This window comes from Gopherus flavomarginatus, chromosome 15 (assembly GCF_025201925.1).
Source record: "Gopherus flavomarginatus isolate rGopFla2 chromosome 15, rGopFla2.mat.asm, whole genome shotgun sequence".
Classification (NCBI taxonomy): domain Eukaryota; kingdom Metazoa; phylum Chordata; order Testudines; family Testudinidae; genus Gopherus; species Gopherus flavomarginatus.
In genome coordinates, this window is record NC_066631.1 from 867,826 (window position 1) to 885,526 (window position 17,701).

At 45.2% G+C, this 17,701-nt stretch overlaps 1 pseudogene; it reads left to right on the plus strand.

Annotated features, from left to right (window-relative positions):
- LOC127034937 (ketimine reductase mu-crystallin-like) overlaps positions 1 to 10,804 on the plus strand; it is a 35,563-nt pseudogene extending 24,759 nt beyond the window's left edge.
- The last annotated feature ends 6,897 nt before the right edge of the window (positions 10,805 to 17,701 follow it).

Sequence of the window (17,701 nt, forward strand, 5' to 3'; positions counted from 1 at the left end):
GGGGTCTACTCCTGTTATGCCCTAGTCCTCCACTTGAACGGAGGTCTCAGACCTTCCTAGTCCTGCGCGGACTCAACCAGTTTAGGATAAGGTTGAAGTTCCGCATGGTATCCCTGGGAACCATTATTCCATCCTTGCCTCCTGGGGGCTACTATGCCGCCCTCGATATGAAGGACGCGTACTTTCACAACGCCATCTTCCCTCCGCACAGGAGATACCTCCGCTTTCTAGCCAACCGTCAGTACTTCTGGTTTATGGCCATAGTCGCCGCCTACCTTCGGTGATGTCGGATATGCGTTTTTCCGTATCTGGACGATCCGCTTATCCGAGGAGACTCCGAGACACAAACCAGTCAGCACTTGGGCATCGTCACGGTCTTATTCACAGGTCTAGGCCTGATGATTACTGTAGAGCAATCCACTCTGGTTCCCACGCAGAGGTTGGACTTACTAGGGGCTATCCTGGTCTCCAACCTAGCCGGAGCCTGCTTATCACAACTGCGGTTTTAGGCAATGGCACCAATCATCCGAGGTCCGCAGACTTTCCCAACGACCTCGGCTCGCACTTGTCTCAGTCTCCTGGGTCCATGGCTGCCCGCAAGTTTGTAACCAAACACGCCAAGCTCCGCCTCCGTCCTCTCCAAGTCCGGCTCACCTCGGCGTACCACCCGGACGGGGAGCCAATGGTCATGGTAGTCACCGTTCCCTCGAGCACCTTAGGCTCCCTAGAGTGGTGGCTAACTCCCTCCCTGGTGTGGGCAGGGATGCGGTTCCATCCGCCCCAGCCCTCACTGCCTCTGACGACGGATGCATCATCTCTCTGCTCGAGTGCTCATGGTCACCTCCGAGCTTAAGGCCTTTGGTCTTCTCGGGAGCTGGCATTCCACATCAATGCCCCAAAAATGAGAGTAGTCCGCCTGGCATGCCAGGGGTTCCAGCGGCAGCTGCGAGGCCGTTGTATCTCGGTGTTTACAGCCAACACAACGGCCATGTGCTTCATAAATAACCAGGGAGGGACATGGTCCTCCCTCCTTTTGTCAGGAGGCCATCCATTTCTGGGACATTTGCATGGCCCACTCGATGGAGCTGGTGATGTCCTTTCTCCCAGGTGTTCGGGACGCCTTGGTGCTTTGACTCAGCAGGTCTTTCCTGTCTTACGAGTGGTCACTCTGCCCCATGTGAGGCATTCTGCTTTCCAGATGTGGAGATTTTTCCTCACATAGACCTGTTCGCTTACTGCGAGAGCAGAAAATGCCAGATGTTCTGCTCCTTCCAAGGTCTCTCCTCGGGATCGATCTTGGACGCATTCCTGATGCCGTGGAAAGGCCAACTCCTTTATGCCTTCCCACTGTTCCCACTGGTTCATTAGGTCCTACTCAAACTCCGCAGGGGCAGCGCGCGCATCATCATGATCACTCCAGCGTGGTCCAGGCAGCACTGACATACCACGTTGCTCGGCCTGTCAATAACCGACCCAATTACCCTGCCAACCCACCCAGACCTCATCACTCAGGGCCATGACAGGCTTCATCACCCGAACCTGCAGCCTCTTCACCTCATGGTGTGGCTGCTGCATAACTGAGCCGGGGTGACAGGAAGCCTTCCACCTGGTCAACGTTCTGGGCCGAGTGGAAGCGTTTCTTCTACAGATGCAATACGCTCGATCTTGCTCCTACCGAGGTCTCGATCCCCTCTATTTGGCCTGCCTCTGGCCTTCAGCGGCAGGGCCTGGCAGTATCTTCGCTGAGGGTACACTCGGCAGCCATTTCTACCTTCCAGCCAGGCTAAGGTGGACGTTCCGTGTTCTCACACTCTCTGGGTTCGAGGTCCCTCAAGGGCTTGGAGCGCTTGCACCCTCGGGTGTGCTGCCCAGCCCCAACCTGGGACCTCAACCTAGTTTTAACCAGACTTATGTCTCCCCCATTCGAGCCGTTCGCAACCAGCCCTCTGCTATACCTGTCTTGGACGACAACTTTCCTCGTAGCTGTTACATCGGCCACACGAGTCTCCGAGCTCAGAGCTCTTACGGTGGTTCCGCCATACACTAGGTTTCACAAAGACAAGGTGCAGTTATGACCGCACCCGGCTTTCCTTCCTGAGGTAGTTTCGGCCTTTCATGTTACCCACAGCTCAACGCAATGGGCGCAACAATTGCACTCCCTGGACATCTGTAGAGTGCTCGCATTTATATTGCGCTGACAGAACCATTTCGTAAGGTGCCCCAGCTCTGTCACGGTAGCAGACCAAAGGGAAGGCTTGCTTGTTTTCCTCTCAGAGGATCTCATCTTGGGTGATGGCGTACATCCGCACTTGTTATGATTTGGCTCATATTTCCCCAAGCCACATCACCGTGCATTCTACCAGGGCTCAGGCTTCATCTGCCGCCTTGCTGGCTCGTGTTCCTACCCACGAGATCTGTCGCGCAGCTCCATTGGTCCTTGGTCCATACCTTTGCCTCGCAGTATGCCCTGGTTCAACAGTCAAGAGATGCTGTAGCCTCTGGCTCAGCAGTTTTCATTCTGCCACATTTCACTCCGACCCCACCGCCTACGTAAGGCTTGGGATTCACCTAACTGGAATGGATATGAGCAATCACTCGAAGAAGAAAAGACGGTTACTGACCTTTGTAACTGTTGTTCTTCGAGATGTGTTGCTCATATCCATTCCACACCCGCCCTCCTTCCCCACTGTCGGAGTAGCCGGCAAGAAGGAACTGAGGAGCGGGTGGGAAGGCAGGGGTATATATCGAGCACCATGACGGCGCCACTCTAGGGGGCGACCTGCCGGCCCACTGAGTTGCTAGGGTAAAAGTTTTCCGACTAATGTGCACGCGCGGCGCACACACCTAACTGGAATGGATATGAGCAACACATCTCGAAGAACAACAGTTACAAAGGTCAGTAACCGTCTTTTTCAGTTTTAGTATTTTTCTTCTTCTTCCTCTTCCTCCTTTTTTTTAAAGAGCAGATAAACAACTTTTTAAACAAACACTCTGGACTGAGGCTAGATTAGCCGGTTACTGTCTGGGGGAATGGCAGTTCTTCCAAGCCCATTATCCCAGTTTTGGGGTGCACATTGTGTCCTACAGAATTGCTAAATAAAAGGCATTTAATCGTTTCTTTGAGTGGTGTCTGCAACAACAATGTATAATCTGCAAAGTTTTGTGGGATAAGGATTATAATTTACAGGGCTACATTTTGCCCTAGAATGCCGGTGCAACTGGTGGTGTCAATGAATTGCACACCAGAAGATGAGGTCCTGTCTATCCTGGGGATATTTATACTCTTATAGCTAACCTGATGTAGGTGCAATCCCTCTGTGCCAATGCAGTGCACTGCGTTAAGCCCCGTTTCACCCCCAGTGCAGCATTTCTGCACTGCGGGTTTATACTGGTGTAACTACATAGATGTAGCTACATTAATACAAATGCACAAGTGCAAACTGAATCAAGCCCAGTAAAGTTTCTCCTAGGAATCAATGACCCCTCTGTACAAAGTTTAAAAATAATTGCTCTACTGTAAATATGCCTCTCCAATGTAAATGTGCCTAAGATTGAGGGCTTTTAATTTAAATAGTGGATCATCATCACAACTGTGTTTTTTCCATGACTACTGTCACTGATTTCTTTTCTATCTCAATATATTTTAGTTCTTAATGCCAGCTGATTCAGAAGTGCTGTGCATTCTAGGAGCTGGTGTTCAAGCCTATAGCCATTATGAGGTCTTCACAGAGCAGTTCTCATTTAAAGAAGTAAGCCAAGGACTGCATCTCAGAGGAGAAGGTTTATTTTTCTCAATTATTTTTTCAGTAACACCAATAACAAATAACGTATATAATAACTAATAAAGTTGTATCTAAAGGCTTCAGCATATTTCAACAAAATGTCTCTAGACATTGCACTTCTATAGCCTTTCCTCCTCCCATCTCAAAGCATTTTAATAACGCATGCTGGAAACAATGTCAAGTTTCAGACTTACTCATAGACTTATAGACTCATAGACTCATAGACTCATAGGTCAGAAGGGACCAATCTGATCATCTAGTCTGACCTCCTGCACAAGGCAGGCCACAGAACCCCACCCATCCAATTTTATAACAACCCCTATCCCAGGACCGAGTTATTGAAATCCTCAAAAATGGTTTGAAGACCTCAAGCTGCAGGGAAACCACCAGCAAGCGACCCGTGCCCCACGCTGCAGGGGAAAGCGAAAAACCTCCAGGGCACCTGCCAATCCACCCTGGAGGAAAATTCCTTCCCGACCCCAAATATGGCGATCAGCTAAACCCTGAGCATGTGGGCAAGAGTCACCAGCCAGCACCCAAGAAGGAATTCTCCGCAGCAACTCAGTACCCATCGCATCCAACATCTCCCCGCAGACCATTGAGCAGACCTGTCTGGTGGTAATTCAAGATCAATTGCCCAAATTAACGATCCTATCATAACATCTCCTCCATATACTTATCAAGCTTTGTCTTAAAGCCAGGAAAATCTTTTGCCCCTACTACTTCCCTCGGAAGGCTATTCCAGAACTTCACTCCCCTAATGGTCAGAAACCTTCTTCTAATTTCAAGTCTAAACTTCCTAATATCCAGTTTATACCCATTCGTCCTCGTGCCTACATTAGTACTAAACTTAAATAATTCCTCTCCCTCCCTAACGTTAACCCCCTTGATATATTTATATAGAGCGAGCATATCCCCCCTCAGCCTTCTTTTGGCCAGGCTAAACAAGCCAAGCTCTTTGAGTCTCCTTTCATAAGGCAGTTTTTCCATTCCTCAGATCATCCTCGTAGCCCGTCTCTGAACCTGTTCCAGTTTGAATTCATCCTTCTTGAACATGGGACACCAGAACTGCACACAGTATTCCAGATGGGGTCTCACCAACGCCTTATATAACGGTACTAACACCTCCTTGTCCTTGCAGGAAATACCCCGCCTGATGCATCCCAAAATCGCATTTGCTTTTTTAACAGCCGTATCACATTGGCGACTCATAGTCATCCTGCTATCAACCAGTACCCCAAGGTCCTTCTCCTCCTCCGTCGCTTCCAACTGATGCGCCCCCAACGTATATCCAAAATTCTTATTATTAATTCCTAAATGCATGACCTTGCACTTTTCCCTGTTGTATTTCATCCTATTTCTATTACTCCAGTTTACAAGGTGGTTCAGATCTTCCTGAATAGTATCCCTGTCCTTCTCCGTGTTAGCAATACCCCCCAGCTTCGTGTCATCCGCAAACTTTAGTAGCACATTCCCGCTCTTTGTGCCAAGGTCAGTAATAAAAAGGTTAAATAAGATCGGTCCCAAAACCGATCCTTGAGGGACTCCACTGGTGACCTCCTTCCAGCCCGACAGTTCACCTTTCAATACGACCCTCTGGAGTCTCCCCTTTAACCAGTTCCTTATCCACCTTACAACTTTCATATTCACTCCCATCTTTTCCAATTTAACTCTTTTCTCTGAGAAAATCCTACCATATATAAGTTTCTTGGACAAGCTTCCTGCAGCATCGATCAGTTCCGATTTTCTATTTAAAATGTATTTTATAAATATAAAGATGCCATGAACCGTTATCCTAGCATTGCATGATAATCATGAAGATGTACTAGCCCAGACAGAAAATCTGCTCACCTGCTCTTTGCCAGGATGAGTAATAATAATGAAGAAAACTTATTGAGCATTTTAAAATAAGTGCTTGTTTGGGAATTTTGCAAGGACAGGTTACTCATATTATATAATCTGTATGTGCTTTCCATGTTGCTTTGCAGGTCAGGATATGGAATCACACTAAGAAAAATGCTGTAAAGTTTGCTCGCTCAGCTAAGGGTCCAGTGCAGGTTTGCTCCTCTGCTCAGGATGCTGTCACCGGAGCTGATGTAATTATAACAGTCACTATCGCAACAACGCCAAGAGTGGATAAAAGCAGGTGCCCATATCAACGGTATGCCAGACTCTCATTGATTAGGGGGGTTTCTCTGCTATTATTTATATTATTATTTTATTTAGCTCTGATGTGCTCAATGCTGTGCTGTATAATACTCACAAAGTCGGTTTCCTCCCAGAATGGTCTAGATTTCTCAGAATAATCACTTCTCCTCTTTGAGCACAGTCCTGCAGGGTGTCTATATTCAGTGCTATTTAGGGATTCTGCTATTGTATGTTTGAGCAGCAGGTAATCTCATCTTTGCTATGGTGGCCAACAAGGTGTGGCCTTGATGTCCATTTCATCTTAGGCTTAAACAACACCCTAGAAACATGTTCCCAAAGTGATTTTTTAGTAGTACTTTTGTTTCCCAGGTATTTATCATCTTTTCTACTGCCCTGTTTTGCAGACTCCTTTATTTCTTCTTTTGGGGCTGAATCCTTTTGATCTCAGTGGGAATTTTGCCTGAGTTAAGAACCGGGTAAAAATTGAGAGAACCCCAGGGTTTGGTCCCTTTGCTGTGTTCTTTTTTTAATTTGTGTTTTCCAGTGGTGTTGTTGCTGCCCTAGAATACTGAGTCCCTGAGCTCCTTGGCATTTATTTACATTATTTAATTTACGTAATTTATTTACATTATTTAATTTCAGATGACCTTGTGAACTTTCCAGGTTGTCTGGTAATGAGACAAAGGCAACTTGTAAGAGGGAACAATTTAAAGGAAGTTCCCACCAATTTTTCACACTGTTTAATTCTTTGCTGGTGACGTTATCTGTGCTGTCTCACAGCATGAAGGCCATGCGTACAACCAGAATCAATTAGTGTCTTCATTTGCTGAGGCAACACATACACAAAGACCACCTCTCCTGGTTTTTTTTCCCCAGAGACATTCCTAATGCATGAGTAGGCATTCAGACAACCCTGGAGTTCTCACATCCCTACCGTCCGTAAAGTTGTGTAGGCAAATTGTTTTACCATTCAGTTCAATATTGTTTGTGTTTATCTGTACAAAAGAAGTTGCTAATACTAGGAGTTTTACATTTTTTTTAATGATAAGTCTTTGTTCACAAAACTGTTTCGGTAAGTAAAGATCTGTAAATGGGCTCCAATTGTATTGCTTACAAAGTCACAAGAAAAGAATGGAAACTGCGGGTTTAGAAATCCCAGGTAATAATGTTCAGTTGTTGGTCTGCACATACAGTTCCCTGCAGCAAACTGCTTCTTTGGTTCTGATCTGATAAGGATAAGTGAGGGATCTTTTAATTGCATTTCTCTCTACAGCACACAACATCAAGACAGTCTGGATCAAAAACACTCAATAAAAAAGAATTATGAAGGTCAAGGCTTTTGCAAATGAATGGACGAGAGGGAAGTGGAGAGGGGCAAGAGATAATAGGAAAAAGGGGATGATTGGGTCATTTACTTTAGATATCTGTATCCTGCTGAGGAGGATGTTACAATCACAACATCCAGCAGGGCTTTGTCAGGAGCAGCAGAAAGAGGGTGAGGAACAGAAAAAGGGGCTGATAGGATAAGAGAGGATATGATAGAGCAGCATAGCACCAGCCAAGCCTGTTCTTGGACAGGATACCAAATTATAGTACAGTGTGGTTGTTTGTTAAATAACTTTATAAATACGCTTTTTATTCGAGAAAGGGCTGGGCTTGGCAGTCTTTGAGACTGAAAGTCTGTGATTTATGATGAAAAGCACTATATGAGCACTAAGTAATTTTATTATCTGTAGCAGAGATACAGCATAGGCAGTGACAGAGTGAGATTCCCTGTGCCTTGCCTTGTCAGACTTGCCCTAAAGGGCGAAAGGATAGGTGTACATCCATCCTTGGTGCTAACCAAGCACTTGGCTTGTCTGGTTTTGTATTAGTTTGTTAATGTCTTTGACTGGTGTGAGATGGGCGGGCGGACACTCTGAGAATCGGAACAAGCTGGACATTGGGTAAAACCTTTAGGCCAAACTGGGCAATGCACCTATGTAACAAATAACATATTTTGCTCAAGGAGTTTCAGGTTTATTGGCAGATATTTCACTGTGATTACTTCGTAAATGCTCTGCAGAGCACTACCTCCCTTTCTCTGCCTCCACTGTGACCTCTTCTCTTTGGCTAAGCCTTCCAGAGGAGTAGAGATGTAAGCAAGAGGGCCAAGCCTAAGAGTAAAAGGCTGTCTAATGACAAACGCTAACAAAGAATCCTGCTCCCCTTGTGAGTTCACCCGGCTGTTGTGGATTTGCTCCCACATGAGTTTTATTTTCCTGCTAGCAGCCTGATCCTACAAGGCAGAGGTGGCCAACCTGATCCTGAGAAGGAGCCAGAATTTACTATTGTACATTGCCAAAGAGCGAGAGTAATACATCAGCAGCCCCCATCAGCCCCTCCCCCACCACCTCCTGCTCACCAGCAGCTCTGCCGATCTGCACCTCCCCCTCCCTCCTGCCAGCCACAATCAGCTGTTTCGCAATGTTCAGGAGGCTCTGGAATGGAGGGGGGAGAAGCAAGGGTGCAGCAGGCTTAGAGGAGGGGGCAGGAAGGGGCAGGGGCCTTGGGATAAGGGGTGGGGTGGAGTGGGGGCAGGGCCTGGGGTTGAGCAGCGGAAAGTTGGCACCAGTAGCTCTAGCCCCGGCGTCAGCACCTATGCAAGCAGCCACATATTAACTTCTGAAGAGCCTCATGCGGTTCCGGAGCCACAGGTTGGCCACCCCTGCTGCAAAGGAACTCATTGATTTCAGTGGTCCTGGTCGTGTTTTCACTGAATACAAGGATTTCAGTGGGAGCAGGATTAGACCCAATGAGGGCTGAGGGTGCTCAGCAGGCATAACAGGAACAGCACGTTGGAGGATTGGACCCTAAGGGCTCAATCCTGCTTTGACATCAATGAGAGTAGAAGGTGCTCAGCAGGATTAAGCCCTAGATGCACAATGTACAGCTCAGTCTGAATGGAGAGTTCAGGACTTCCTCTAGTCAATCAAGCTGTTCTTGTTCTGTATCAGTGCACTTGTCTTCAAGGTTAATTTCAGGCTGTTTGTGCATAAGTGACGACACTGCTGTGGAAAGACATTATTCACCTCTGTTGAACATGAAATGTGTTTCTGTTAAATGCATTTTAAATATTTCTCTCTGAAGTCAATCACTTTTATCTTTTAGCTATTGGGGCAAGCAGACCAGACTGGAGAGAGCTGGATGACAAAGTGATGAAGAAGTCTGTCCTATATGTGGATTCTGGGGAGGCTGCTCTGAATGAATCAGGAGATGTTATATTATCAAGGGTAAGTCTTTCTTAAATGCTAGAGCTTCTCCTCTCGAGTGCTACTTTTTCATTGCGCCATTTCTCATTGCTTTCAGATCCATTCTTTATTAGATCTACACTTAAAAATGTTTAATGTTTCAAAAATTATTCCAAATCTTTCACTTTCATCCCAGAAGATCCCAAAGCAATTTACACATGATGGGACAAATTCTGCTCTGTTGCAGCTATGTATCCTTATGATACACATTTCAGCATCATTAAATTGGAACTGCCTCTAACGTGTGGAGGCCAGCAGCCAAACAAATGGCTGTCACACTGCACAAAATTGAGGAGAGGGGACCTTTTGTCATGCCCTTACACAGAGTGCCATAGGATTTTTTTAATGTCCACACATAATAGATAGGGCTTTCATTTTTAAGGTTTCATCTGCGAAACCAACAAACTGTAAACTACATGGAAGTCAATTTATCTTTGTCAGCAAGGTAACAAGTCAATCATTTTGAGTAATGAAATTCAGGCAGATATTTTTCTCTGAAAGCCATGTTATTCTTCTGGAATTTCTGTCTAGTTTTTATATTACTTGACCTAACAATGATCTGTTTTACCAGTAACAGAACCTTTCCAATTTTTTGTCTTCTCTTTCTTTTAAAATCACTCAAAAACCAGTTTATTTCTCTTGATGGCTGTCATGGATATCAAGCCTAAATGTGCATTTGTTTCACAGGCAGAAATTTTTGCTGAGCTGGGAGAGGTAGTGAAAGGGACAAAAGCAGCCTTGCCTGAGAAAACAACAGTGTTCAAATCACTGGGTAAGAACAATCCCCTCCTATGTGTAAATCTGACGAGGAACAATGCCTTGTTATTTATTAAGTCCCTCTTGCATGGGAAAGTTGATGATGTTCAAAGCTGCTGTCCCAACACACGCTACAGAGGACAGTAGCTACAATATAAGATGTGTATTTTCCCTCCTTTCTCAATGTAGCAAGACTCATAAAATCTGAATTGAAAGAAAAGCAAACATGCTAGAAAAACACATTGTCCATTTTGTTTAAGTTCCATTGACTCAACTCATGACTACATTGTTTACGAACATAGCTCCAACCTGAATGTCCTACTCTGATGCCCCTGAAGTCTGTTTGACTTGAAGGTGATGTAACAAAGAAGTACGGTATTGGAAGTGATCAGAAGACTGGATTACCATGGCTGAGGTTGATTGTCCTGTTAGCAAGGATCCATTGGTTCCAGTTGTGGTAGCTTTTACAGAATGGATACATGTCCAATGCAAATTGGATTTAAACCAATAAACTCCTTTTACACATGGCACCTAACAGCTTTCTGACGGTGATAACTTCTTGTCATTATGAGACTAGGGTCCTAGATTGTGGTGTGAAAAATTCTCTAGTCCATTGTCTAGTCATTCTATTTCCCAGTGAAGTTAAATTATTTCATTCAACCAAAGTGTTGGTTGTAGGTGATTTTAATTCTGTTATATATTTCAGGGATTGCAATTGAAGACATTGTGGCAGCAAAATTAGTTTATGATTCCTGGTCAGCTGGTAACTAAAACGAAGAGCCTGCAATACTAAGAACGACAAAATAAGATAAAGAAAATGGTTGACGGTTAGTTTTCTTATACCATTTCTTTATAAGAAAAGGAAGTAATTCTATAGGGAATATAGTACTTTATAACTTTCAGTAGCCAATATTAAAGTTACAACATATACAGCATTTACTTTTATTCTTTAATGTCAAATATCTAATGTTTGTAAAGTTACTAACAAATGTATTTCTATGCATTTTGATGTCCTTTGGAATAAACCACTTTTGCTCACTAATGTATCATAGCTAGCAGAAAAACTGTGTGCAGATTTCATGTCTGTGGAGAGGTAATTGGTACTGTGGTAAAATGCACTAGTGTGGAGACTGCAGTTTAAATCTTTTATCATGTCACTAGCGATAGCGGTCTCACTTGAAATCCCAGTGAGATAGTTCTCAGTATGATGAAACCATCCTCATTCAGACATCTATCCATCTGGTCTCTAGAAAGGTCTGAATCTGGAATGCCAGAAATGCTGTAGGTTGCAGTTAGAATGTGTTAATCAAAAAGACTAAATAGTTAATCATGTTCAGTGCCTTGCTATGCTGGGACTTAGTATTATCAGTTTATGATGGTCATGAGATTCACCCAAAACTTCAGCATTAAACAATTTTTTCTTTAAAAATAAATAGATGATATTGCACAGATTCTAGTGGGAGATTTCCTGATTTAAGATGTTCATAAATTCTCTACTAAGGCTCTCTTAGATTAGAGTCATGCTGACTTATTCCAGTGCGATAAACTTCTTCCCAGTGTAAAGACAAAACTTTTCAGTGCTGAGGTTTGTTTGTTTCTTGAGTAGGTGAGTGGACTGGTAATCATGCTTTTAGCCATATGAGCATTGCTTTAAAGGAGCCTCTCTATCTTTCTTTCAAGGAGCCTGGGTGATATGCTAGGTATGGAAAAGTTCCTGTTCTGTGCTAACAACCCAATTGTTTTGCATGACTGCACATCTGTTAATAGCTGGCTCTTGCCTTGGGAAAGAGTACCAAGTTTTGGGCTGCATTTGTGCCTTATAATATTGTATCTACATTTTGTACCATGCAGGTAATTAAGTATTTCTTCATTCCATGGGAACGTATATAGCACAGTCATTTGTAATGCTGCTAACACAGTATCGAGAAGCAATAAACAGAAGGTACAGCAGAATTTATTGTTAAATCTCTGGGTGGTGCATGAGTAAATTTATAAAGAGAATTATGGGCAAAAGACACAGGTGACATAATTTGTGTGTAAGTTACAAGGCTTTTGTAAACTAGTCAGAAAATGGGAGTAAATTGCACAGTAGTGTAATTTGCATAGATTTAGCATTGAGGGTAACAAGTCCTTAAATCTTTTGGGTCAAACGATGCTCTCTTTTACATGGACGCAAAATCCAGAGTAACTCCACTGACTTTCCACTGGCATAAGTGAATGAAGAATTTGTCCTCTTAACCTTTGCATTTTTAAGTTGTAATGATGTGACCTTACAAATTCTGTTATGAAAAAAAATCACATTTAAGGTACTCAATATTTTCAAATGTGTACATTTATTTAGCAGTGACGGACTAACAACACTGGGATAATCCAAGTGTAATGTGGACTGCCAGAGCAAGTTTCCACACATAACTCTGGCAAAACAGCAATACCATCTAGCAAAACTGCTATCCCAGTGCTATGTCTCTCTTGAACAAGGATTGCAGTTCTGACCAGACTGATTAATGTTTTGAGGTGGGGCACCAATCGGGAGTGAAACGAGAACACCAAATGGTTCATTTCCACATGTGAAATAAGCCAGCCTTTGTGTCTCATTCTCTGAAGGTGGAACAATTTATGCACTAATTCACTTCCCAGTGTTTTATATTGATGTTTGAAAATAAAAAATGAGATGGATCCAATTGAAGGACTTGATCCTGACCACCTGGGACTTCTTTTGTCTTCAGTGGGAAAAGCAGGTGCTCAGAGCCAGGCTCCAAAACTCCACAACTGGCCATTTCTAAACCTTTGGGAAGTTTAGATTGAACTCTGGATCCATTTTTCATAAACCAAATACTCAGGTCCAAATGCTCCCCAACTTTGTAAACATTCAGAGCTGAATCTGAACATTACCGCTTGGTCCCATCTCTAATAAAAATAATTCTTGGTCATTTTCCATTTGGGTATTATGTTAAATAGTTGCCAAAATGTGGTGGTTATCAAGGTGCTGTATCAGATGGTTCACTTTCTGACTTGACGTTTCTCTCCGTATTTTCTATTAGCATTTCCAGTACCAGATTGCGGGGGGGGGGGCATTTAATTATAGCAAAATTGCAGCACGTTTAGATGGGATTTCCAAAGGAGCCTAGGAATATTAAGTGCCCAGTCCTACTGTACTTCAATGGAGTTGTAAGCCTTGCTCCCTTAGCTTCCTTTGAAAATTCCAGCCTAGATCTAAATATTTTTCTTCTTTCACAAATCCCAGTGGTACAGCCTCAGGATGAATATCATGTGCAACAGACGTGGAAGTTAAAATGAAAGGGAAACTTTTTTTAATTCCTTTTCAGTCTGCAGGAAGACTAACTAAAACTCCAACAACAGCTCTGAATGCTATCCCGGCATTACGACTGTTTCTAAAACTACGAACAGCAGAGAAATCATAATTTTGTGTTCAGTCCTCTCTAACACACAGTTCTGGTTTCCTTCTGAAAATCACCGTGAGATTGTTAGGTGTTTACATTTACAAAATATCTGTACTTTGGAAACAAGGGGCATTAACATTTTGATAAACTGTATTGTTTACTGCTGTTGACTTCTCAAGGAGGGATTTCTCTGCTGAGCCAGTTTCTAAGGAATATTAAAACAAAGGATGTGACCCCCCCACCACTGATGTCAATGGCCAATCTCCTGTTGTCTTGAAGTGTTAATTGTGGAAGCTGCTCCATGAAGGCAGCCGCCTGGAGCCCCATTGACTTCAATGTGGCTCAACAGGAATACAGGGGTCTATTTACTCAGATCGGTTTACAGGATCAGGGCCTAAGGCTGGTAACTGAAATGAAGAAGCTACTGAAACCAGGTATAAAACAAACTACAAATATTGGTTTAAATGTTAAGTGCCATTCCCACCACCACCATAACCCCAGTGTCACGTTCAAGCCAATTAGAGAAGAAGGAATGATCTTTTTGCTTCACAATTTGCATTAATGGAAGCCAACTACTAGCTATAATTTTTGTCTGGCAGGCTTTGGGAGACTAAGGGTACGTCTACACTACAGGATAAATTCAAATTAGCTTAAACTGATTTTATAAAACAGATATTATAAAGTCGATTGTGCGTGTCCACACTAGGCACATTAATTTGGTGGTGTGCGTTCGTGGTCCGAGGCTAGCGTCGATTTCTGGAGCGGTGCACTGTAGGTAGCTACTGTAAAAGAATGAGGCCAATAATGTCGATTTGCATCCACACTAACCCTAAATCGATATAGTAATATCGATTTTAGCGTTACTCCTCTCGTTTTGTAGGAGTACAGAAATCGATTTAAAGAGCTCTTTAAATCGATATAAAGAGCAGTGTAGTGTGGACGGGTGCAGCGTTAAATCGATTTAACGCTGTTAAAATCGGTTTAATAGCGTAGTGTGGACCAGGCCTAAACAGTGCTATGCTTACCCTCTCCTACATATGACTTCCACTGCCTCCAGGTACCCATGGTAAGCTGCCAAGAGGGGGGTGTCATTCTATCTTCATCTGAGGTATTGAGATCTTTTCTGGTTGCTTCTTTCAACAGATCCAGGTTGCCCTCCGCGGCTGCTTTGTGATACCTGGTCGACATTTCCAATAGCTCCCAGGTCCCTGAGGCTGTGTCTCTCACTCTGAATTACAGCTGAGATGCACAGCTGCACTTCCGCTACCAGGATAGTTAATTAATAATTACAAGCTGAGACGTCAGCTTTAGCAGGATAGAGATGAGAAGGCAAAGTTCATCCCTATAGAACTTGTTCAGATCTCTGCATAGTTAATAAGGCAGCTGTGCAAATAGGTGTCTTGGTTTTGCAGAAGGATGACTGTGCCATTTGCCATTAACTCCAGTATTCTACATATGAAAGGCCTCTGGGTTTCATTCATCTACCATTGTCCCTCCTCCCTTTTTTATAATATGGGGTGAAATTCTGCCTATGCTGAAGTTAAAGGAAACTTTGCCATTGACTTACATGGGGCCAGGCTTTCACCATTGGTGTTAAGACGAATCTCGATTTTGACAGGTGAAATACTGGAGGAAGAAGCATACCTTAGACTGAGCAGCATTTGCCATTACCATTTTGTAGCAGAAGCTGAGGAGAACTAAAAGAAGATTGAGTAATAAAATGCCTCCTTATCATCTATCCTGGTCATGATCAACACACCTGCCATTTGACATATTTTCTCCCCTTACTGTTTTCTATATTTAATTTGGACTTGACAAAATCCAAATGCAATAATTAGGAACAATAGTATTTGACACAGTGAGCCTTTTACTATTTATTATGGTCCCGGGAAGAGTAGTGGTAGCAATTACAAACCTGGCATTTTAAGTGAGTGAGGAGTGTAATTACTGACTGCAGTAAACCCTCATTCATTTCCCACAATGCATACCACATAAGTCAGTGAGGCCTCTGCACAGGTTTCCCTCCCCGCCTCCAGATGCTGGTTAGGAGCGCTTCAAGAGATGAACTTTTCATATGTTTTCCTATATGGAGAAAGAGAATTGGACCAGACTGATCCTGTAAGGGCATGGTCCATCCTCTGGTGCCCCAGAAATCTCTCAAACTCTTCAGTAAGTGGCAACTTTGTGTGAATTTATTTATATCACTACCACCCATACAGTCATGCAGCCAAGTATTTACAGTACTTCTTCCTCTTTCCCACAGGGCCAGGGAGGAACTGCAGTCTCCCTTTTTCAATATATTAGCACTTACTAGATTCAGCTAGCTAAGGTCCTCACTCCCTTTCTGTCTCTTCTTTTATACCTCTTGGCTGATGGCTAAATGATTCATCAGCCCTCCCAGCTAATTAGCTAATTAACTGTATATCCCCAATCAGCCTTCTCTGGGAGAACTAATTAGTGCCTAAAAATCAGAGTGCTGGGTCACCGTTAGCTCCCAGCACTCTACCACACACCTCCCTCCCTCACTCGCTGAATGCTGAGGTTCCTTTTCTCTGACACCTGCTCTTCTTTAGAGGAAGCACCAGGTACTTTTTGCCTGTGTTTGCCCTCAGGCTGATTATCCTGCCTCCACCCACTCAACTCACAATTTATGGGCTGGGGATCCCGTAATTCTGTTTCAGATCACTGGTCTTCACACCAGGGACAATTCAAGGATCTAGTTTCCTCCTCTTTACCCTCATTCTTTTGGGACAGGGCAAGTCCTAGCCCTTCATCATCTCATTTTCCTATGGCCCCTCATTCTCTTAGTCCTACCAATGTATCTTGGGGTTCCTCCTCTCAAGGCCTTGGTAGTGAACATTCTGTGGACAGCCTACCCTTCTCCAATATTTTCCGGTTTCCTTTTCCTCTGATGCCTGCTCGGACAGTTCTTCTTTGAGTGATTGCTCACATCCATTCCAGTTAGGTGTGCGCGCTGCGCGTGCACGTTCGTCGGAAACTTTTTACCCTAGCAACTCCAGTGGGTCGGCAGGTTGCCCCCTAGAGTGGCGCCACCATGGCGCTCGATATATACCCCTGCCAGCCCACCCACTCCTCAGTTCTTTCTTACCGCCGTATCGGTCATTGGAACTGTGGAGCGCGGCATTGCTGTCCTCCACGTCCCTAGCTCTCCTTGTTACTACCGTTGTTACTACAGTTGTTAGTTAGTCGTTAAGTATAGTTAGTTAATTAGTTGTAGTGTAAATAGTATTTGTATATAGTTATCCGCCGGTCTGGGCTGTAGCCCTTCCCGGCACCCGGCACCGGGCTCATGCCTGGTTTGCCGGGCTTTAAGCAATGTGCGGCCTGTAAAAAGCCTATGCCAACCAGCGACCCTCACGACGCGTGTCTAAAGTGCCTGGGGGAATCGCACAGGTCGGACAAGTGCCGCATTTGCAAGGCTTTTAAGCCCAGAACAAAGAAGGAGAGAGACCAGAGACTCAGGACTCTCCTAATGGAAGCGGCACTTGACCCAGCAGCTTCGCAGGCCGTGATCTCGACGCCGGCACTGGATCCCACCGGCACCGGAAAGACTCCCCGGCACCGACCTTCCCCGGCACCGAGTGCAGAAACGAGACCATCAACGTCTGCTACTCCAGCCAGGCAGACTCGAATGGAGCGCCCGGCATCGACATCGGCCGCGGCACTACCGGCACCGTCGACTCCGGGCCCGGTGGGTCCGTCGAGTCCGGTACCGCCAAGCTCCCCCATAAGATCTGGGGTTGAGCTATTGGTCCCATCCACGCCGGAGACCTTCGCCTCGGCACGGGACCTTATCGCCCTGACTGAGTCGACTCAGCCGCCACCCCCGGTACCTCCGGTGCGGGTAGCATCTAGGGGCAAGCCCATGATGACGGCACCGTCTCGGGACTCACGCTCGCGATCGAGGTCCCGACGCCACGGTCGCTCGAGATCCCGCTGCCGCTTGCAGTCCCGGCACCGCTCCCCTCGGCGGTACCGGTCGCACTCGTGGCACCGATCGACCTCCAGACTGTCACGGTCTGACTCCAGCCGTCGATACCGGCACCGTGACTCGAGGAGCCAGTCTCGCCGTCACTCGCCGCACCGGTCGACCTCCCGGCACCGAGCTGGTGGCAGGTCCCGGTCCCGGTCGACCTCCCGGCACCGAGCTGGTGGCAGGTCCCGGTCCCGATCCCGGCACTGAAGCAGCGGCCGGTACCGGTCCAGATCCCGGCACCGAGACAGAACCCGGTCCCGATCTCGGCACCGCTATGATGCCCGGTACCAATCCCCGGCACCGAGAAGATCTTCGGTGCCGAACCGC